We start from the raw sequence: 24526 nt of genomic DNA on the forward strand, positions 1-24526 counted from the left end.
TCCATTCACCCACTGAGGACATCATGGTTGATTCTAAGTTTTGGCAATTATGAATAAAACTGCTCTAAACATTTATGTGTAGATTTTGTGTGGACGTAAGTTTTCAACTCCTTAGAATAAATACCAAAGACCATGATTGCTGGATCATATGGTGAGAGTATGTTTAGTTTTATTAAAAAAAAAAAAAAAAACCAACTATCTGTCTTCCAAAGTGTCTGTACCATTTTGCATTCCTACCAGCAATGAATCAGAGTTCCTGTTGCTCCATATTCTTGCCAGCATTTGGTGCTGTCAATATTCTGAATTTGAGCCATTCTAATAGATATGTAATGGTATTTGTTTTAATTTGCATTTCCCTGATGACATATGTGAAACATCTTTTTCTTTCTCTCTCTCTCTCTCTCTTTCTCTTTCTAAGAAAGGGGCTAAGGGAGAGGGAGAGAATCTTAAGCAGGCTCCACACCAGGCTTGATCTCATGACCCTGAGATAATGACCTGAGCTGAAGCCAAGAGTCTGATGCTTAACCAACTGAGCCACTCAGGAGCTCCTGAAGAATCTTTTCATATGCTTATTTGCCATCTGTATATTTTTATTGGTACAGTATTTGTTAAGGTCTTCAACCCATTTTTAGTCAGGTGGTTTACATTCTTATTGCTGAGTTTTCAGAGTTCTTTGTATATTTTGGATAATGGTCTTTTTCAGATACAGGCATAGTTGGAGATATTGTGGGTTCTGTTTGCGATCACTGCAGTAAGTACCACAATAAAGCAAGTCAGATGTCTAATGAGTTTTTTGGTTTTCCAGTGCATATAAAATGTGTTTATACTATACTAGAGTCCACTAAGTTTGCAATATCATTATGTCTAAAAAATGTGCATACCTTAATTAAAAAATACTTTATTGCTAAAAATTAGGCAATTATCAGCTGAGTTTACACCAAGTCATAATCTTTTTGCTGATGGAAGGTCTTGCTTAGATGTAGATGGCTGCTGACTGATCAGATGGTGATTGCTGAAGGTTGGGGTGGCCTTGGCAACTTATTTAAATAAGATAAAATTGAAGCTTACTGTATCCATTGACTCCCTTTCACAAGTGATTTCTCTGTACAGGTGATGCTATTTGATAACACTTAACCAAGAGTCAAACTTCTTTTAAAATTGGCATCAGTCCTCTCAGATCCTGCTGCTGCTTTATCAACTAAGTCTATGTAATATTCTTTTTTGTCTTTTCAACAATCTTTACAGCATCTTCACCAGAAGTAGATTCCATCTCAAGAAACCACGTTGCTCGTCCACAAGAAGCAACTCTTCGTCCATTGAAGTTTTTTCATGAGATCACAGCAATTCAGTTTCATTTTCAGGCTCCACTTCTAATCCTGGTTCTCTTGCTATTTCCACCACATCTGCAGTTACTTCCTCCAGTGAAGTCATGAGCCCCTCAAAGTCATCTGTGAAGGTTGGGATCAACGTCTTCTAAACTCCTGTCAAGAATGATTTTTTTACATTTCTTCCCATGAATCACAAGTATTCTTAGTAGCATCTGAAATGGTAAATCCTTTCCAGAAAGTTTTCAATTTACTTTGCCCAGATCCATCAGAAGAAATCACTATCTATGGCAGATATCGCCTTATGAAATTTATTTCTTCAATTAAAAGACTTAAAAGTTGAAATTGCTCCTCAACCCATGGGCTACAGAATGGATATTGTGTTAGCAGGCATACAACAATATTCATTTCATTGTATATCTCCATCAGAACCCTTGGGTGACCAGATACATTGTCAATGAGCCGTATCATTTTTTTTGTTTTTTTTTTATTTGACAGAGAGAAAGAGAGAGAGAGATCACAAGTAGGCAGAGAGGCAGGCAGAGAGTCAGGCAGAGAGAGAGGAGGAAGCAGGCTCCCTGCTGAGCAGAGAGCCCGATGTGGGGGCTCCATCCCAGGACCCTGAGATCATCACCTGGGCCCAAGGCAAAGACTTAACCCACTGAGCCACCCAGGCGCCCCGAGCCATAACATTTTGAAAGGAAATTTCTTTGTTCTCAGCAGTGGGCCTAAAATACTCAGTAAACAGATGTGCTGTCATTCAGGCTTTATTGTTCCATAGAGCACAGGCAGAGTAGATTTAGTACAATTCTTATGGCAGGATTTTTGTAATCGTAAGTGATCGGTGGCTTCAACTTAAAGTCACCAGATGTCTTAGCCCCTGATAAGAGTCATCCAGTCCTTTGAAACTTTGAAGCCAGGGATTGACTTTCTAGCTGTGAAAATCCTAGATGGGATCTTCTTCCAATAGAAGGTTGTTTTGTTTACATTGAAACCGTTGTTTACTGTAGCCACCTTCATGAGTTACCTTAGCTAGGTGTTCTGGATGACTTGCTGCAGCTTCTACGTCGGCACCTGCTGCCTCACCTGGCACTTTGATGTTATGGAGACAGGTTTCCTTACACCTCATGAACCAACCTCTGCTAGCTTCCAGCTTTTATTCTGCAGCGTCTGTATCTCTTTCAGACCTCACAGAATTGAAAAGAGGGAGGGCCTTGCTCTGGATTAGGCTTTGGCTTAAGGGAATGTTGTGGCTGGACAGATCTACACAGACCACTCAAACTTTCTCCACATCAGCAATAAGGCTGTTTCACTTTCTTATCATTTGTGTGTTCACTGGAGCAGCACTTTTAATTTCCTTCAAGAACTACTCCTTTGCATTCCCCACTTGGCTAACTGTTTGGCGCAAGGGGCTTAGCTTTTGGCTTATCTCAACTTTCGGCATGACTTCCTCACTAGCTTAATCATTTCTAGTTTTTTATTTAAAATGAGAGATGTGTGCTCTTCCTTTCATTTGAACACTTAGAGGCCATTATAGGTTACTAATTGGCCCAATTTTATTATTATTGTGTCTCAGGAATAGGAAGGCCTGAGAAGAGGGACAGAGATCGGGGGACGGGTGGTCAGTAGAGCAGTCAGAACACACACGTTTCTAAATTAAGTTTGTCACTTTATAGAGGTACGGTTTGTTGCACCCTCAAACAGTTGCAATAGTAACATGAAAGATCACTGATCCCGGATCACCATGACAAAAAAAATAATAATAGGGGCGCCTGGGTGGCTCAGTGGGTTAAGCCTCTGCCTTCAGCTCAGGTCATGATCTCAGGGTCCTGGGATCGAGTCCCGCATCGGGCTCTCTGCTCAGCAGGGAGCCTGCTTCCTCCTCTCTCTCTGTCTGCCTCTCTGCCTACTTGTGATCTCTGTCTGTCAAATAAACAAAATCTTAAAAAAAAAAAAAAACAAAAACAAAAACAAAAATAATAATAATAAAAAGGCTTGAAATACTGTGAGCATTACCGAAATGGGTTGCAGAGACAAGAAGTCAGCAAATGCTGTTGGAAAAATGGCACCAATTTACTTGCTTAGTGCAAGGTTTATAATAAATGCATTATCAGTGAAACACAATAAAACAAAGCCCAGTAAAATGATGTATGCCTATATGTCTTTTGCAAATATTTTCTCCCAGTCTGTGATTTGTCTTTTAATTCTCTTGATACTGTCTTTTGCAGAGCAGGAGAAGTTTCTAATTTTAATGAGGTTCAGTTAATCAATTACTTCTTTTATGGTTTATGTCTTTGGTGTTAAATCTAAAGTCATCACCATAGTGAAGGTCATTTAGGTTTCCTCTTATGTTACATTCCAGAAGTTTTGAAGTTTTGTGCTTTACATCTAGGTCTATTATCTATTTTGAGTTAATTTTTGTGGAAGGTGTAAAGTCTGCATCTAGATTTATTTCTTGATTTTTTTGCACGAGGATGTCCAGTCGTTCCAGCACCATTTGTTGAAAAGACGGTCTTTGCTCCATTGTAATTCCTTTGCACACTTGTCAAAGATCAGTCGACTGTATTTATGAGGTTGTACTATTGGGTTCTGTATTCTGTTCAATTGATCTATTTGTATAGTCTATCACCAATAATACACTGTAATGATTCCTATAGCTTTACAACAAATCTTGGTAGCAGGTTGTGTCAGTCCTCCAACTTTGTTCTCCTTAAATATGGTGTTGCTTATTCTGGTCCTTTGCCTCTGCACATAAACTTTAGAATCAGTTTGTCATTATCTATAAAATAACTTGCTGGGATTTTGATTTGGATTGCACTGAATCTACAGGTGAAGTTGGGAAGAAAGGACAACGATGTTAAGTCTTCTGTTTATGAACACGGTATAACTCTCCCTTTATTTAGTCCTTTGATTTTGTTTCTCAGAGTTTTGCAGTTTTCCTCATCTAGATCTTATACATATTTTGTTAGTTATACTTAGCATTTCAATTTGGGGTGCTAATGTAAATGGTATTATGTTTTTCATTTCAAATTCCATTTGTATCCTGTTGGGTTTTGTATATTAGCCTTGTGTCCTACATCTGCCTCTCCCCTTCATCAGATTATATCTGAATGTCTACCATGTGCTAGGCAGGCTCTAGAAGCACGATTCTTCCTCCAGAAACTCAGAGTTTAGTGAGTAAGGTAGGTAAGTAAATATAAAATTTGAAAATATATGTTATTATAAGGGATTTATGAAAGAGGTCCTTTCAAAAGGACCTTGGTGGTCCAGAAAAGACTTTTTGGAGTTTTGCTCCAAGTGAAGGAGCAAAGGCATTGTAGACAGAAGATGACAGAGGAGATTGGATGAAAAACAAGGTGGGTTTTCAGGGATCCATGTGTGATTGAGTAGCAAGAGATAGGGCTGAAGGGGTAAGTGGGGTCATATTATTGTGTCCCTTGTTGGGGACTTTCATTTTTTTCTACAGATCAGTGATTTAAAAAAAAATTTTTTTTCAAGTGATTTTAACAGCAGATTTTTTTTTTAGTTAAGTATTGTATAGTAGGCCAATATAAAAATTAGGTTAAAAAGACATTTCAGGGAGCCTGGGTGGCTCAGTGGGTTAAGCCGCTGCCTTCAGCTCAGGTCATGATCTCAGGGTCCTGGGATCGAGTCCCGCATCGGGCTCTCTGCTCAGCCGGGAGCCTGCTTCCCTCTCTCACTCTCTCTCTGCCTGCCTCTCTGTCTACTTGTGATCTCTCTCTGTCAAATAAATAAATAAATAAATAAATAAATAAATAAATAAAATAAATAAAAATAAAAAGACATTTCATTTGTATTCATTTATTTTACAAATTAGAACAATGAAGATAAGGGTATTTGTTTGAATACAAAATTGATGGAGATTATAGATGACAGTTATGTCTTATATCAGCCTCAGCTTTGCAATTCTTTGATGTCCGAGTTTTGTTTGTTATACAGTAGCAAGATAACTTTGATTCACAGAGATAAATAGTTGCAAGTGGTCACAGTTTTAAAATGTTATCTGGGAATCTCAGGATTCCTAGTTCTATATATTCTCTCTCTATATATGTGTGTATATACACACACATATATATATTCCCTGTTCTATATATATATATATACACACACACACTCATATATGTGTGTGTGTGTGTGTGTGTGTATTCATTCCCTGTTCTATATAAAGAAATGGAAGAAAATTTTGGTTCTTAGGTCTACACAAAACTGAAATTCTAGTTTGGGTCACTGTGAGGATATGATACCAGCAATTAAAACTGAATTCATCATTTCAAATTTCTTGACTTGGCCTCAGATGCATTCAGACCAATGTCATTTTATATTTAACAAAGTTGGAATAGTTCACAGAGATTCTTGTGTCCTCCCTGATTGCAACACATGTCACAGCTAGGTCATGCTACCACTCTTCTCCCTCAGTCAGGCTGAGGAGAATGTATTTATGTATTTTTTTAGTGAATGGCTTGTTATAGAGAAAAATATTCTTAATATTTCTCTGTCATTGTCAATGTATTTATTTAGTGAGTGGCTTGTTATAGGAAAATTATTCTTAATATTTCTCTGTCATACCATCACCATCCATTTATTTGTTTACTTAATTACTTCTCTGGTGGAAATAGATGCTAGATTCTTCCGTGATTTTGAAGATAAATTATTTTGTTAATTTTCTAGAGCTGTACTAACAAAGTACCACAGATGGGGGTAGCTAAAAAAAACAGAAATTTATTTCTTATAGTTGTGGAGGTTTCCAGTCCAAGATCAGGTGTCTTGGATCAAGGTAAAGGTTTAGCTTCCTCTGAGGCCTCTCTCCTTGTCTTGCGGATGGCTGTCCCCTTGCTGCCTCTTCTTGTGTTTTTTTCTCTGTAAGTTCGCCTCTCTGGTGTCTCTTTGCGTGTCCAGATTTGGTCTCTTTATGAGAACACCAGTCAGATTGGATTAGGGCCCAAACTAATGGCTTCATTATAACTTAGTCATCTCTTTAAAGATCTTATCTCCAGACACGGTCACATTCTGAGACACTGGGAGTTTGAGCTTTAACAGGAACTTTGGGAGACGCAGTGCAGTCCATAACAATGGTTAACTACTCTTCCTTGGGTCTTACAAAAAAGACAAAAATGACCTCAAAAAATTCAGGTTTTCTCTTTAGCTTCATGACTTCTCATTTCATTTGTATTTTGATGAAACTTGGAACCAGTCTTTCCCTCCCTCATGGAAAAAAGGAAGACATGTCTTCTCTCCATAAGCCATCATAGATAATGCAATATTTCTCAGCCTTTTCATTTTCTGAGCACATAGGAGGGATGTCACACATCCATGACTAATGAATGGCTTACTAAGAGCTTGATCTGTTGAATCCCTTATTCCAGAGCTGTATGATTTGCCCAAAGTCTTATCTTCCTTAAGGATACTGTCTCTACTTTAACAGAGAGGTGTCAGGCAGGGCTACAGTCTCATCTGAAGGCCTGACTGGGAAAGAAGTACAAGATCCAAGGACTTCCAAGATCACTCACATGATCTTTTGTAGCATGCCATTGCTCCTGGGTTGTTGGACTGGGGGTCTCAGTTTCTTACTGGCTCTGGGCTGAAGGTCTCTTTCTGTTCCTTGCCCTATGGACATCTTCATAGCGTAGGTGGTGTTGTAAGCAGCTGGCTCCTGGCTGTTGGCTTCCATTAGAGCAATTGAGAGAGTAAGAGACTGAGCAAGACATGAGTAGTCTTCTTATAAATTAATATTGAAAGTGGCATCCATCACTTTTGCTGTATTCAGTTCAGTAGAATTGAGTCAGTAGGTCAGTAGGTCTAGCCCACCCTCCAGGGTGGGGGCATTATAAAAGGGTATGAATATCAAGAGGCAGGGATCATTTGATGCCATTTTAGAGACTATCTATCATGGTCATCTTTAATCTGGAGCAATTTTTCTTTCTCATTCATCACATTGGAGAGTACAGGTCAGCTATTTTATAGAATACTGATATGGGTTTGGCTTGTGTTTCCTCACAATTTAAATTTAAGTTATACGTTTTTGGCAGAAATATTATGAAATTACTATGTGTTCTTCTCAGTTCATCTTATCAGAAGTCACATGATACCAGTTTGTCCCATTATTGGTGATGTAAAATTTGATTACTTGATTCAGTTGGTGGACAAGTATCTCAATGGCAAGTTTACCATTTTTTTTTCTGTATAATTTCAGATACTGTGTTTTTCAGTTCTATAATTCTCGTTTGGATTTAAAAAATACTTTCTATTTCTCTGCTGAGATTTCCTTTTGTTTATATCACTGAGCATAGTCAGAATAACTCTTTAAAGTCTTCTTGACTTTATTGAATGTATTTCTTTTCTTTTTTTTTTTTTTTTAAAGATTTTGTTTATTTACTCGACAGAGAGAGATCACAAGCAGGCAGAGAGAGAGAGGAGGAAGCAGGCTCCCCGCTGAGCAGAGAGCCCGATGCGGGGCTCCATCCCAGGACCCCGGGATCATGACCTGAGCCGAAGGCAGAGGCCCCAACCCACTGAGCCACCCAGGTGCCCCATACTGAATGTATTTCTAATAGCTCCTTAAAGTCTTTGACAGATGATTCCCACCTCTGGATCATTTTACCATTAACGCTGTTGATTTTTTTCCCCTTGAGAATTTCCCTTGTTAGATTTTCCTGGTTTTTCATACATCAAGTAATTTTGAAGTACTTGTGGTCATTGTGATGATTATGTTGTAAAGATTTTAGACCTGGTTTTATTCATTTGAAGAGTGCTGATCTTTTTATTTTATAGAATATTAATTTGATTAGGCTTAAAGGGCAAATTCTGCGTCACTTGTGGAGATTGAAAGTTAAAATCTTGACAGTAAATATATTTTCTTGTTGTTGTTTTTATTATTATTTTATTTTTAACTTGAGCCACAATCTTTTTGGAGTCTGAGCCATGTATAGGTAGTTTTGAGGTCAGCCATAAATTTGAATAAAGATATTTATTAATAGAATCAGGTTGCTACATCCATGGATCTCCCCCTTCTGTGAATTCCCACTCACTTTCTGAGGGCTCTAGTTACCATGCCTTTATTCCTGGATCTACAGGCCAGAAACACCATCTGTGGGGAGGTGATTTGAAATGATGTAAATAATCTCTTTCTCTTCAAATTCTACTCAAATTCTTACCCATTGATGATCTCTAAGTCTCCATTGATGATTCTTGTGTGAATCAGTTATTGTGATGATCACAAAAGAGTGATTTTCTATCTTTATTATTTCTTCAGTATTTATTAATTATCATTCAGGTTAAGGAAGGACTTCCCAAAGCTTCACTCCCCATTTATTTATTTGTGTTTATTATCAGTGTGCATTCATGGAGTCAACTCTATGTTGAGCGATTTTGTTCATTAAGCTATCTTATTCTGTAATTTTGACATCTTCATTGAATTTAGTTTTGTAATCTCTCTTAAATGATTTTTAATAATGTAATTTAATTATTAAATTAATTAAATAAGTTAATTAATTTATAATTAATAATTTAAAATTAAATAATTGTTTTAAAAATAAATTCTCATGACTTTTCCATTGACTCATGATGTTACTAAGCAAATTTTATCTGTAAGAGTTGTGTTTTTGAATTAAGAATTTGGTCTGAGGGGTGCCTGGGTGGCTCAGTCAGTTGTGTCTGACTTCTGCTTGGGTCATGATCTCAGGATCCTGGGATGGGAACCTATATCGGGCTCCACACTCAGTGGGGAGTCTGCTTCTCCCTCTCTCTCTCTCTCCTTCTGCCCCTCCCCCACTCATCCTCACCCCCCCAATAATAATTAAATAAAATCTTTAGAAAAAAGTATATTCTGAGGGGCGCCTGGGTGGCTCAGTGGGTTAAGCCGCTGCCTTCGGCTCAGGTCATGATCCCAGGTCCTGGGTTCAAGCCCCACATCGGGCTTTCTGCTCAGCAGGGAGCCTGCTTCCTCCTCTCTCTCTGCCTGCCTCTCTGCCTACTTGTGATCTCTCTCTGTCAGATAAATAAATAAAATCTTTAAAAAAAAAAAAAAAGTATATTCTGAGAGTTGGTAATCTTAATATTGAACAGTAAGATAACATAATATATAGTAAGAGAACCATGTGGTTTATCTAGTTTTTTATGGTATATACTCACTAAAATAGTCTTTGGCAATAGTAATTATGAATTACTGTTTTCAGAGTAGCATTTACTAAATATTGATTATATCATATATGATTTATAAACCACAAACTATGTAGTTTTTAAGATATTATTCTAAAAGGATCACAACCAATTCTGTAGTTGTACACACACGTATTTGGGCGTGATTTACAGAAAGGAGCCTTTTCTTTTGTGTATCTACTAAATTATATATAGAAGTAATCTTAGGAAATGTTTTAAGGAAGCTCATTAGGATAAATATATAGCTTCTGTGGCAAGACAATTTATTGAAATATACTGATTTATGATTTGTTCTTGTTGCCATAGGTATTTTACCCCCCAGCCTTCTAAGATGGTAACCCAACTGGTGTCTAGAAGATAATTGCCTTTGAGGTTTGTTTGTTGAAAATTAAGTTTGGGGCTGGATTGTGCCAGTGCTGTTAAGAGAGGTGAAGATGAGCTGATCTAGAGAGGTGTTTGGAAATTTGAGTGATTCTGATTCCATGATTCTGTGAGCTCCCTTTTTGTGCTCCTAGGTGATAGCAAGACCACTGATAGCAATGGTGGGCTGGTGCTTCAGGGAGGTTGGCCCTTATGTGAGGCTCTCAGGTTTACTATGGGGCTGCTCACCTCCAAGGGACTAGGTGGACTTAGACAATAGCCACATCAACTGTGACTACAGAAACCTAAAGATGGGAAAAATGTTTTCTGAATGTCCTGGTATACACAAGATGCTTAGGATTTTTACAGAACCCAAAGGATAATAGAAACTTTTGAACACAAGATAAGGGATTAGATTTTACTAGATTAGAAAAAAAAAAATAGTTATGCTACAATCATATACCTGAGGGCTTTGTGGTAAAATTGTTAATTGTTATACCTTCATGACAGCTATATGGAAGTTATAACAGACATTTATTTGCACTGGTTATTTAAGACTAATCCTTCAAGTTCTGAGGCCCATGACATTGTGGTATGAAAAGATATTTGGCATGTCATTGATGTGGTCAGAAGAATTGCTCTGTTTGCCTGCAGCTTCAAGTCTACTGATGAGCTGAGATTGCTGTAATCTTGTAATCACAAGTAACCTTGCTTAATTGGGTTAGTAAATTCTTCCCTAGTGGGCAGGAAACTTCAGTTAGCTGGGAAGCTTTAGTCTTGGGAACCCTTGAAATGAATTATGGAAACATTTAAGGGATTGAAAACCATTGTATTAATATTTTGTATTAAAAAGGAATCTAACGTTTGTTATTTTTTTGATTGTGTGTTTGTAACATTTAAGAGAACTTGAAAATCACACTATTAATAAGCTTATTAGGTGAATAAGTATACCAATTTTAGGAAGATTTTGTGTGTTAAGTCAGACTACTGACGTATTTAAAAAGCATAAAGAATATATACATATATATATATTTTAAAAATTTTAGAAGTTTTACTTATTTAAGTAATCTCTACACCCAACATGGGACTCGAACTCATAACCCCAAGATCAAGCGTCTCATGCTTCTCTGACTGAGCCAGCCAAAAAGCATATGCCCTCAAAAGCATAGAGAAGCATGCATATTAAAGCATAGAGCATTAATGAATATATTCTCTCTATATTAATTAATTGCATTGATTAACTGCATTAATTAATATATTCTCTATATATTAATTAATGCAGTTTAACATGTTTGAAGCTATTTATTTGTCAAGAGTATATGTGATATCAAACATAATTCAAAGAACTCTTAAAAGTTTCTATTAAAATGTACTACACTTATAAATGAGAAAACTGTTTGCAAGCTGAAACTAAAAGCCTAATAAGAAGGGTATTTTTTGAATTTATGGCTTTAATAGGTTGAAATAATTTCAGTAAACAGTGATTTTCAGTAAACAGTGTTTTTTTTTTTTTTTTTAATGTCTAAAAATCACTCTTGAGGATACTGAAAGCCTGAAATCAACACAAAGGTAGAGTTCTGGAAGACTAGTTGCTAGGTAAATATATTCAGTCTGTAGAAGAGAAAGCCCAGCTTAATGACTGTGTAGTTTTTCTGTTATTATATGCACTCTGCTTTGAAATTCATCCATAAACATGATACTGTCTTTGGAAACGTCAATAAGCAAGATAATTAAAATAGACCAAGTAATATTCTTCCAAACTCGGAAGGTTTCTGAATCACACTCATATATATCCAGATATATGCATCCTTACGTTTGCTAGCAGCAATACGTGCAATCATGCTAAGTAATAGATGCAGGAGTGCCTCTTCTAGAAGATAGGGAGGCTCCTGAAATCTGTCTTTGTCCCTTAGGGCTTTTGGCATTTGTGGGTAGTTCCTCTGTGCCTTCATCTCCTGCTCTCTCCCAGCTGTGTCATTTGCTTATGGAAATCCTAGGCAACCTACTTGATCCCTATGATATGAGTGAGATGCTATGGTCTTTCATTAACCCTTGACTTTGCTCCTAAGTTATTCCTCTTTGAGGGAGGATAGTTCTGGCTTCTCATGAACAATGCAGGACTTTGAAGGACAAAATATTTATGTTTTAAATCAGTAGACATTGCGCTAGTTCGGAGTTTCCTAAACTGTTTCGGTTTATGATACCACCATTAGTGTCTTGATAACTTTTCTATAACACCCTTGGGCCAAAAGAAATACCAAAGGGGTGCCTGGGTGGCTCAGCTGGTTAAGCGCTTCGCCTCAGGTCAGAATCCCAGGAGCCCCACATGGGGCTCCCTGCTCAGCAGGGAGCCTGCTTCTCCCTCTCCCTCTGCCTGCCAGTCCCCCTAGTTGTGCTCTCTCCCTCTGTCAAATAAATAAATAAAATCTTAAAAAAAAATACCTAATAGTTCCATTTATTAAGTTATCAGATTCAAACACCTTAATAAGTATTTGTGGTTTTTTTAAAGATTTTATTTATTTATTTGACAGACTGAGATCACAAGTAGGCAGAGAGGCAGGCAGAGAGAGAGGGAGAAGCTGAGCAGAGAGCCCGATGTGGGGCTCGATCCCAAGACCCTGGGATCATGACCCGAGCCAAAGGCAGAGGCTTTAACCCACTGAGCCACCCAGGTGTCCCAATATTTGTGCTTTAACTACCAAGTAGCTATTTGTAAAGCCAGTACATATCCCTGAAGAATACTTAGTTTCATTCTTGAACTACAAAGATTGTCAATGTGTAGGCGTGTTAGGCACTGCTTCCCTTCACTGGCCTTGGAATCAGTCTGGACACTGCCACTCTCATTTCCTGTTCTTCATTGATTTTCATGTGGTATTTGCTTTTTATTACAGCAACTGCTGAAAACCGGCTTTCCCAAAAAGGAAATGTCACCGCAAAGAGTGTAGTGTGATCTAATGAAATTGTGAATCACCCCGAAGTAGTCATGGTGTCCAACAAATGTTTCTGTGCTGTTGTTGAAATTTTGCTTAAAACTCTCTGACTTCTTTGTGGGACCTGGGGTGCCTTAGGGTACAGTTTGGGCCATGCAGTGCTAAGTGAAGGAAGACGAAAAACACATATTCCATGTCAGGAACCCAAGTATGGTAGAGCATATCGATAATGTGGTCAGTTTATTCCCTGAGACAGAGTATTGCAATGAAGATGCACGTGGTTTTTTGTCTGTGTAGTATCTGAATCCCCTTCTCACATTACAACAAACAAACAAATAAAACCTGTACTATACGATTCTTAGGTGGCAGATCTCATCTTCCTCTACCGAATCTGAGTAGACCTGAAACCTCCTTTCCAACCTCCCTGAGTGAAGGCCTTGGTTCTTAGGCTCAGCAGTCAGACCTCTGTATCTTGGATTTTGAGTCAGAAGCTACGGATGCAGACAAAGGGTCGGGAACATTAGGGAAATTTTTCTGGCTATGTGGTGTTAGTGCGCACGCTGGGAACGGAGGCCGGGGTGGGGCCAATGTTAGCGCCGGTGGTGGGGATGTTCTCGCCAGGGGCTCTGAAATGTGGGTGTGTTCTCGCCGGACTGGTTCTGTGGCATGATTCTGCCTATGGCTTTGGTGCAGTAACCTCCCTTTTTATTTGCCCATTCTGAACATAGTTCTCTAGACTTCCCAAAGATATGACAATCAGATATCCTTTCAATAACTTTCTTTCTCTGTTTAAATCATACCCACTACCACAAATAAAAGAATGTGACGAAAAATGTCCATGACCAGAGGAGAGGCAAAATTGTAGAAAGCATATTGTATTGACTTCACCAGTTGGAGCAAAGATCTAAGAAGCTGTTGAGGTGCGCCTTCTGGAGGCTCTAGAGAGTAACTAATAACCATTGGTTACTATTTAGCCTTCATCCCTCAATGGCTAGAAAAGCTATATACATGGAGGGCACAGGTAACTTGGACAGATCTGAGAGAGGGAAAGACTTGGAAACTTAGCGCGGAATGCATCAGGCACTATTAGGTGAGTTTTTTTGTTTTGTCTTTCTATTAGGTGAGTTTTATTTATTTATTATATATATATATACATATATATGTATATACACACACACATATATGTATATATATATTTTTTTTTAGATTTTTTTTTTAATTTGACAGAGATCACAAGTAGGCAGAGAGGCAGGCAGAGAGAGAGAGGGAGAAGGCTCCCTGCTGAGCAGAAAGCCCCATGTGGGGCCCGATCCCAGGACCCTGGGATCATGACCTGAGCCGCAAGCAGACACTGAGCCACCCAGGCCCCCCTATTAGGTGAGTTTTAAAGTGACCCACTTGTGGTAAGAGGATTTGTGAAGTTCACATCATTAGACATTACGCCCAGAAAAGGTAGGATGATACACACAACTGGGAGCTAGCCAGGGCAACAATAAATAGAAATCAACTCTGTGATATATGTTGGGCTGATGAGAGGATGAATTTTAGGTAGAATTACCTAAGCAGGATGGGCAAGATTTACTTGGATGATGATGAATGCTTTTGGCAAACCCAAAAGTCATTAAATTTATATTTCTCACTGGCAGACATTCCATAAAGTCAAATCTAGAGGTGTGTGTTTAGGAAGCCAAATATCGGCTCAGAAAGCAATGGGAAAGGAAAGCAGTCCACCTGCATGTAATGTTTAAAATTCAGGTATGTCTGCCTGAAAGAGGAAAGAAATAATATCAGAAATTAGAATCCTAGAAGCATATCCATGACTGAAGAAAAAGTTATAGCAGGAAGAATTGTTCTGCTGTTTTGAAGGAACACGAGTTCTTTAAGATAAAAAACAAAAACAAAAACAAAAACGAAAAAACAGCTTTGGAGGTACAGCAAGCAGAAGACTTTTCTTGCCTCGGTAGAACAGGCTAGGATATGCATTTTTAGCCTATGAACTCTGTAAAATAAATTGAATTCATTATTATTATTCTTTTAATTGACAGGTTGTTTGACTTTCATGAGATGAAGCAATTTCAAGTGTGACTCATTTTATCGCTTGGTGAGTGAAATCATGATGTCACATACACTTGCCAATGTTAGGTACAGACTCAATGGACTTCCATGCTCTTAGGAAAGCTATGTTGTGGGAGTAGTTGGCAGAAGAGCCTCTCAAATATTAGGCAACACTATAATTTGTATGACTTATTCAAAAGTAATTGCTGATTATAGCAGTATTCTTAAAGGCACGTGAATATCATTAATGTGAAATCTCATATCATTTCTCAAAACTCAATTTAAAGACAATTGCCCAAGTTGTTTTAATTATGCTTTAGTGTTCTAACCTATCCACCCATCTTGTTGATCTATTTGCTCTAGATCAACTGTCCTGGGTGTGTATTTTTTTTTTAAAGATTTTATTTTTATTCATTCGACAAAGAGATCACAAGCAGGCATAGAGGCAGGCAGAGAAGGGGGGAAGAAGGCTCCCCGCCAAGTAGAGAGCCTGATTCGGGGCTCGATCCCAGGACTCTTGAGATAATGACCTGAGCCAAAGGCAGAGGTTTAACTCTCTGAGCCACCCAGGCACCTGTGTTTTTTAAATCAAGTTCTTGTGCACTAACTCTTTCTATCATGGGAAGAAAATAGTTTCAACAAGCAGAAGAGAAAAGTCTTACCTTCTTATAGTACTAAGGGGATATAATACTGTTGAAATTATGGCCTGTGAGTTTGGATCAAGATTCAATTATTAGACTTGTTTTTCCTTCCATAATGGTCAAAGAGAAGGAAACCGGAAGTTTGGAAAAAAGCTCCTAGAAGTTAAAGGAAGTTACCTTATAGGAGATGCATACTGATTCCATGGGTCAGCCAACACACATGAGTCTTCCTCCAGCTACTTGGCATAAAATGTTTAAGAGAATCATCCTTTTCCCTTTTGCAAATGGATGTGAGTGGAACCCTTTATGTCTGATAACAGCTTGCATTTCCAGTATGATATCCTACCCTTTTTTCCACAGACTCTAAGCAACCCCCACCCCTTCAATTCTCTTTCCACAGTGGAACTTTCGTGACTCTGTCCTTTGCTCCTGCTTTGTTTCCTTAAATATCCTTAGTCCTCTTCCTCTTAAGTACAGAGTTCTTTCTTCTGTCATGTGTGCCCCCATGGCATTTGGTTCATATATGGCTCTGTAAGCATAGGGTCTGTTTTATTACACTATTTCTGTTACTGTCTTTACCTTCACTACTTGCTGAGATCCTTTTTTAAAAAAAATTAAAAAAAATTTTTTTTTTAATTTGACAGAGATCACAAGTAGGCAGAGAGGCAGGCGGGTGGGGGGGAACAGGCTCCCCGCTGAGCAGAGAGCCCAATGCGGGGCTCAATCCCAGGACCCGGAGATCATGACCGGAGCCGAAGGCAGCAGATTAACCCACTGAGCCACCCGGTGCCCCACTTGCTGAGATTCTTAAGTGCAGGGGACGATTGTTTAGTCATCTTTGTTCCTGCCACGTTGCAGGGAAACGCAGAATGCTCTCAAAATGTCCATTCGCATTCTATACATTTGTGCGTGTGTATGCTCGAGCTCATTATCTAGAATGTTTTAAGCTTGAATGCAGATGTTTGTCCTGGTTTTCACTTCTGTAGCTACGTGTTGTGTGCGATAGTCACTTAAATTTGCTGGATGTTTTGTCTTGTTTATTAAAAGTTGCATTTTTCTAGGTGACTTCTAAGATGCCTTACATCTTTAGATCCTAAGTGTGTCTTACATCCGAAATTTGTAATGCAGGCCTTTCAGTGTGACCTCGGGTTACTTAATCTCTTCATTAAATGAAGAAAACACTTCCAGATTCATGTGGTGGTTGTGAGGATTCAATGAGACAACATTTGGAATGATTTTTTTTTTTTTAAGATTTTACTTATTTATTTGACAGAGAAAGAGAGGGAAAGAGAATAAGCAAGGGGAGTGGCAGGCAGAGGGAGAGGGACAAGCAGATTCTCCCCTGAGCAGGCAGCCTAATGCGGAGCTTGAGCCCTGAACGCTAAGGTCATGACCTGAGCTGAAGGCAGAGGCTTAAACTACTGAGCCACCCAGGCACCCCTGGAATGGATTTAGATTGGTTCAGCAAATACATGTTCACTGAGTATGTGCCTAGGTGCCATGAATTGTGCTGGTCCCGGGATACCGTCTGTTCAGTGGGAAGTTACAATCTAGAAGCCTTGCCTGGTACATAATATGAAGTCATTTCCTTCTTGCTTTCTCTCCCTGGCCTATCAGTTATCAGTACTGGAATTTGGAATGGAATGGGGGAGACAACATTAAATTTTTATGTTTATTTCACCAATGATATTTACATCCAGAGACGAACCCTACTTTGAGAGCTAAAGTTAAAGCTCATGTCATTCTTTAGTAGGAAAGGGAATGACATGATTTGGAAACAAGGCCAGACGAGAACAGTCGAGATCAGATGGGAGCTGTGTGCTCTCAGAAGTATGTTGTGGGAGTAACTAGTCCAGTGTTCTTTCAGCCTGAGAACAGCATTTAAGATTTCCTTATCTTATAAAGGAAAAAATCATTTCTGTTTAATCAGCAGAACCGAGTAAACAACAGGGACTACTTTTTTTTTTTTAAAGATTTATTTATTTATTTATTTGACAGAGAGAGATCACAAGTAGACAGAGAGGCAGGCAGAGAGAGAGAGAGAGAGGGAGGCAGGCTCCCCGCCGAGCAGAGAGCCCGATGCGGGACTCGATCCCAGGACCCTGAGATCATGACCCGAGCCGAAGGCAGCGGCTTAACCCACTGAGCCACCCAGGCGCCCGGGACTACTTTTTCTAATGCAGCGATTTTACGTATGTGTTACATACGACAAAACAATCGCATAAGAAGGGTATGCTATTGTTTTCAAAACAAGCCACCCAGTGGGTTTGGCCTCCAGGAAAACTGGCTACACATTTTCAAAATGCACACTGGCCATCAGTCTTGACACTTCCATCCTGCCATACTGGTTTGCCTCACTTCGCCTCGTTTAGCACCAGGTCTCTGAGCCAGGCATCTCCATAGAGCTGAAACTCTGGCAGTGGAACACCACACCCCTGGCGGGAAGGGAACAATCCAACAATTTATTCACAAAGATGTGCTTGACAACAATTTTTTAATTACCAGGATAAGAGGGGCGCCTGGGTGGCTCAAGTTGTGTTAAGCCACTGAGTCTCGATTTGGGCTCAAGTAGTGATCTCGGGATCGTGAGATCGAGTCCCAAATCCCTGTCAGGTTCTGCATTCAGAGGGGAATCTGCCTGAGATCCTCTCCCTCTCCTTTCCCCCCTCCCCACCTTTCTTAAAGAAATAAATAAAATCTTTAAAAAAATAAAATAAAATACCAAGATAAGAAAGTCAGAAAACACTGGCTGGATTTTTCTTTTCAAGCATCAGCTATTTGTTGCGGAGTTTAGCTAAGGCTGTTCATATAGTGAACTACATCAGTAACAAATGACGGGCATTTAACTATCAAAGTAGAGGAAGGAATTCTGGGTAGAGGAGAAAGCATCTTCAAAAGCACAGAGATGAAAGGGAGTGTTCAGCGATGTCAAGATGGGCAACGAAGCCGGATGATTGGCGGTGCCTGCAGGCAAAGCCTTGGTGCAGTTGTGAAAGGTGGGATGGTGCTCTGTGTGGGAGCCGCTGTGGGTTTGCAGGCAGGATGCTCTGAGTCTTGCCGGAGGGGCTGGCATGGCGAGGCCCACTCCCCCAGTCTCCACCCGCTCAGGGCCTCGGTGCCTGCGGCAGGTGTCCGTAGGACTTTCTGCCGTGTCCACCATTTCCACCACTCCTGGTCTCCAGGGTCAGCAGATGGGACGTAGAGACCTAACTCTGGAGCAACATGACCTTTAGGATGCAGAGCAGGGGAAGAATTTCTGTGGTCCTAGTGGAGAGATCGTACGGGCGGGGTGCTGGCGCCTCAGCAGGAGACCACGAGGTGGCCGCACTGCGCTGTGGCTCCTGGTTGCGGTGCAACTGTCTGAGCACAGCGTTTTTCCTCACGTGCAGTTGTGGGAAGTGTGTGCCCGTGCAAATGTGATGAACTGAGCAGTGTGTCCGCTGATACCATTATAACCTCAGTTATTTAATAGAAAGTCGGAGTTTAGTTTATTCAGAGAATTGAAGTTATTGGTTACCCCTTCTAGACCTATCATATTAAGGGAAGAAACTGAGGAAATCTTGTCATCACAGATGTATGTGAGTAATGGAGATTAGGGAGGACTCTTCAAGATCTGCTCTTACTTGGGCACCTTTGGCTCAGGGCATGATCTCTGTGTCCTGGGACCAAGTCTCAGGTCAGGCTCCCGGCTCAGCTGGGAGTCTGCCTCTCCCCCTGCTCATGTTATCTTTCTCTCTCTTTCTGTCTCAAATGACAAATAAAACCATAAAACAAACAAACAAAAAGAACTGCTCTTACTCTACCGAGAGGTGACAGTGCAATAAGGGGACCTGGACATGACTTGTCTAAAGGAAGTCCTTTCTTCTCTTGCTGGTGGTTGGTTTAAAAATCGGTATGTGACCCAAATCTAGTCAATGAGATACAAGAAGAGATTTCCTGGAGGCATTTTGGAAAGTTCTGTCCTCTTTTTGAAAGTGCTGATGAGTCACCAGTCTCTCTCCTGAATGTGAACAGAGAGCACTTAGCTCCAATTGGTACTGGAAACCATCTTCAGACTTCAAAGCTAAATCAGTTCTTAGCTGAGAATAAGAACAGAAAGAACCAAGGTCTGGATGTCATGAGTGAGCCTTTGAAATCCATTCGACCTTGCAACCCATTCAAACTCTGGCTTTCCAGTTAAGATCATTAAAACATTTCTTTAAACTAAAAGGGTTTAAATATATATATATATGCTTCTTTTCTACTTCATGTGGAAAATATCCCCTTCAGAATCATGCATGTCAGCTCTGCTGCTTTCTCCTCAGTCATTCCCTTGGGTCTTAGGTCATACCCACTTAGAAGATTGATCCCTAACTGATATGTGTCTTCTTTACTCCCACCATTTTTGTTGGTAACTTCAATATCCTTGGAATGTCATGTTCAGTCCTTATGTCATGGATGGTGAGCTCCTACCTTAATGACCTTTACCTCTATTTCTCTTCAGCCCTCCTTTCCAAAGACACATTATCTTAAAATCTGCTACTCTCCTCCCAGCTAAACCTGTTTGTTTGTTTTCTTGCTTCTTTGTTTGTTGGTTGAACCTCATCACACCCTTCTAGCTCTGGCTTGCTTTCTTGTCTCGCAGTTGGTCAGTGCCTTCCTCTTTTTCCTTCCCTCCCTGAACTAGCCCAGAACCTATGTTACCACATCCCTATTATCGTCTTATCAACACTCTCTCTCCCTTCTCTTCCCCTTTGGCCTTTTACTAACTTTCAATAGTCCTTAGCTCTTGAGTGATCTGACCTTTATTTTTTAAGCTGGTACTTCTGGGTCAGGTGTTACTAGAGAAAAAGCACATCATTAACCTGAGCCCATTTAAGTATGTTATTTTCACTTCATTTGGACCTAAGTACCATTCAATGTTCTTTTATTCCTAGTTTTCCCTGATACTGACCATTCAAAACTTTTACCTACTCTTCAAACCTCTATCCATTCTTTCCTTCATTCTCCATAGATATTCTAGCTTCCTGTTTCACATAGAAAATAGAAAATAAAAGCTACCAATAAAACTTGCCTCACCTTCTTATCTCCAACCTTTGTTTTCCTTTCCCTTTATCTTTCCAAGTTCTGCCTCTGTCACTAAGGAAGGAGCACTGCCCCACGTAGTGGAGAAGGACCCTTCCATGGACACCCTTGATTTTCCTAAGTTTTGCCTGCTCTAGAGTTTTAACTACTGATTAATCTTGATTAATCAGATCCACGCGTGTTGTCTGGGTTTACAACCTCTCAGGCTCTGCTTTCTCTCGTTCTGTTCTCATGGAGACTGGCACATGCCAGGTTCGTGCCGGCAGATTCAGTAGCAGTCATCTCCTGAGACATACTTTACCAGAGCAGGGGGTACACAGAGGTCCCCATTCTCACCAGCTGTTGGCAAGGGACTGAGCTGAGCTGTTGAAGGGTTAGTCTTTAGCTGCCTGAGGAGAACCCCCAGCAATTTGCCCACTGGCCTCTATTTTCCCTTACCTCTGGGTGACTGAACTTTTGCCTCACATTCCTTAGCTCTCTGATCCCTGCTAGGATTAGAATTTTTGCAGTATTGTGCGGGCTTGGCTGGTGTTATCAGTTAGGTTGCCTTTTACTGCCAAACTCCTTTTGTAGTAATCCTGAGCAAAAAGAAATCTTGTTAGAAGGATGTTGAGGGCTCCAACAATCCCTGAGAAACTGTAGGAAAAGTTGGGGAACAGGACCAGAAGCAGGGCCGTTCCGCAGGGTCAGAGGAAAGCAGCACGACAGACACCAGGTTACCAAGCTGTGGCTTTGCCATAAACACTGTCACAACTACCATAACTGTGGACAGATTCCAACTACCCTGTTTTCATTGTTATTCAAAATTCTGCCTAGAGCAAAAGTATCAGATTGCCTGAAGCTGACTGAGTCACTTGCCTGTGTCATGACTGCTTGGGTAGGAGTGTAGACGGTGGCAGGGAGAGATGGATCCAGTTTCCTTCATGTTCCACAGCAGGAGGTGGGATGCTTCCTCCAGTGGTTAGCTGCCCTTTCAGATTTCCAGCATCTATGCACATCCTTCTTCCCATAACTAGAGTTATGAAAAAGCAGTTCCTGCTAATAACATACCTGAAAATGAACTCATCCTTTCCCTAATGCAACAAGAATCCTGACTTGCTTCATTTGATTACAAATTCAGTGGTTTGATTTTTCACCTCATTTACTTGGAAAGGGATGTGCTACCATTTTACTTATAACACAGGTAACATTTTACATCTTAAAATGGTAACCCCTCCATTACCTCGGAAAACCATTACAGTAAATAAGCAACAACAGCACATTTATTTAAAAATATGATCAAGTACCTCTGACCTAATTTCCAACTAATCTTCAACTTTTTATCTCACAACTCTTTTGGGGAGTTCAATGTTGAGGGAAGAACATTTCCTCTGTTAAACCATACAATAACCCAAGGATTAGTAAATTTCTGTGACTATAAATAGGGAAGCACGAGGCCACCGGCAAACATATACCAGTTCTCCCAATTTCCTCCACTACTGACTTCCTTTAAGTGTTGACACTTTTTAATCTACTCTTAAATGTGAATCCTAAATTGCACAATTATGGTATTAAGAACACCATGAGAGGACAAAATATTTCAGAGACATCTTCTAAGTGGTAAACGCAAATGCCTGCCTTTTTCTCCTTTGCTTCTAGTAAAGGGGATAGGAACCCCTGAAAGCATTGTTAGAACTCCTTATTTTCTTCACATTCTCTATCGTCACCATTAAGTCTTATGGGATTGTGTCAGTAGCTTGTTTACCTTCTGTTACAATCTGGCAAACTCAAAATAAATGCCCTTAATTAATATATTTCTTTAGACCATTGAGACTCTAGGCCAGGACACCAATAAAGACTAACACATCCCCACTTGCTAGAATTTTCTCTGTCGTCTTGGTAATCAGTGTTAAAAAGATAAAGCCAGGTACTTTTTCGTTTGTTTGTTTTTAGTTTTTTGATTTTTGGGTTTTTTTTTTAGTTTTTATTTAAATTCCACTTAGTTGGGGTCCTGGGTGGCTCAGTCAGTTAAGTGATTGCGTTCGGCTCAGGTCATCATCTCAGGGTCCTGGGAACGAGCCCCACATTGGGCTCTCTGCTCAGCAGGGAGCCTGCTTCCCCCCTCTCTCTCTCTGCCTGCCTCTCTGCCTACTTGTCATCTCTCTCTCTGTCAAATAAATAAATAAAATCTGAAAAAAAAAGGTTTAAATTCCAGTTAGTTAACATACAGTGTAATATTAATTTTATAAGGCCAAATACTTTATCAGAAGTGTTCAACAGACTAGTTCAAGCTTTAGGAATTGAAATTGCCTAGTTTACTAGTTGTTACTCCCAGGTAGACCTCAGTGGACATGAAATCTTGTTTCCCTAGTCTTTAATGTAGAATAATAGCACTCTATAGTATTTCATAAATATTCAAGGATTTACTGATTAGAGTGATTATAAAAGTTCATTAGTATATTAATTATATTAACATCATAAGTTAATGATTTTTGCAATTCAAATTATTTTAGGTCTTATTTATTTACATTGCTATGTTGGAGTTTTTATTTTTTATTTTTTATTTTTTTGCCAGCCAAAGCTTCTCAGAATGGTCTTGCAGTCCTGAGATTCTAGTTATCCAATTCTTCATTTCTTCTCTCTTTCACACAGACCTGAGAGCTTGCCCCAACTCCTTTATCTCCTCACCATTTCTTCTCTGACGGATGTCTCAGATACATCGCTTGAATGTTCCATCCCACCTTGGTGTCTCCTTTTGGAGGGCCTGAACTAATGCATATAACACTGATCCAAGAAAGCAGTGGTATCATACTATTGAGTGGTACGCTGCTTGCCTTTGGTTTTCTAGTCATATGAGATAATGAAATCTCTTTGTTATTTTTTAAAAAATGTTTTTATTGTGAGTTGTAACCTGCATATGGGGATATGCAGAAAGTAAAATTGTACAGTGTCATGAATTATCATTAAGTAAATGCTTATGAAACCACCAGCAAGGTCATGAAATAAGACATTTCTAGAACCTAGAAGGTCTACTAATGTCTCCTTCTAAACAGTACTTTCTCTTTCAATGAAGGAAACTATCTACTAGCTTATGATAACATTTTCCTTATGTTTATTTATATTTTCCCACCAAACCAGCATGCATACATGCATCCCCAAATAATGTACTTTAATTTTGACTTCTATTTAGCTCCGTATAAATGGAATTTTTCTATGTATTTCATGTCTGTCATCTTCTACTCATTATGTTCCTGACATTCATCTAAGCTCTATTATTGTATTTGTAGTTTAAAAACTTTTATTGCTATATGGTACTCCATCTTATGATATATGGATTTATTTATTCTTTCTCCATTGATTGAAATATGAATTATTTCAGGATTGGGGTTATTAAAAATAATGCTTTGGACATGCTTAGATTTGTTTCTTTGTGTATGTGGCATATGTTTGTTTGGTATAATCCAGTATTTTAATTTCTATTCATAGGGAATATTTACCTTCACTTTAAGGAAAATGATGAGTTAGTTTCCAAAATGATGAGTTAGTTTCCAAAGTGGTTATACATATTTATACCCCCACCATCACTGCATGAGTATCGCTCTACAATGCTCTACAACTTCACCAAGAAAAAAAGAGAACTCAAATAAATAAAATCATTAATGAAAAAGGAGTTGTTACAACTGATACCACAGAAATACAAAGAATCATAAGACACTACTATAAACGATTATACACCTACAAATTGGACAATTCCTAGAAACATAAAATCTTCCAAAAAAGAATCATGATGAAATAGAAAATCTGAACAGACCAATTACTAGTAAGGAAATTGAATCTGTAATCCAAAACCTCTCAACAAACAAAAGTACATACCAGAATTGTGAATTCTACCAATGGTGAATTCTACCAAACATTTAAAGAAGAATTAGTGTCAATTTTTCTCAGACTCTTATAGAAGAAGAGAGAACTCCTCCCAACTTACTTCATGTGACCTGCA

The 24526-nt window shown here is 39.2% G+C and overlaps 1 long non-coding RNA gene across 1 annotated transcript; it reads left to right on the forward strand.

Annotated features, from left to right (window-relative positions):
* Positions 1-1264: 1264 nt before the first annotated feature.
* On the forward strand, positions 1265-23826 carry LOC125095444 (uncharacterized). The gene is made up of 4 exons (XR_007125887.1): positions 1265-1456; positions 9807-9872; positions 14836-14891; positions 23182-23826. It is a non-coding gene; the product is annotated as an uncharacterized LOC125095444 (long non-coding RNA).
* Positions 23827-24526: the final 700 nt, after the last annotated feature.

This window comes from Lutra lutra, chromosome 1 (genome assembly GCF_902655055.1).
Source record: "Lutra lutra chromosome 1, mLutLut1.2, whole genome shotgun sequence".
NCBI classification, from domain to species: Eukaryota; Metazoa; Chordata; class Mammalia; order Carnivora; family Mustelidae; genus Lutra; species Lutra lutra.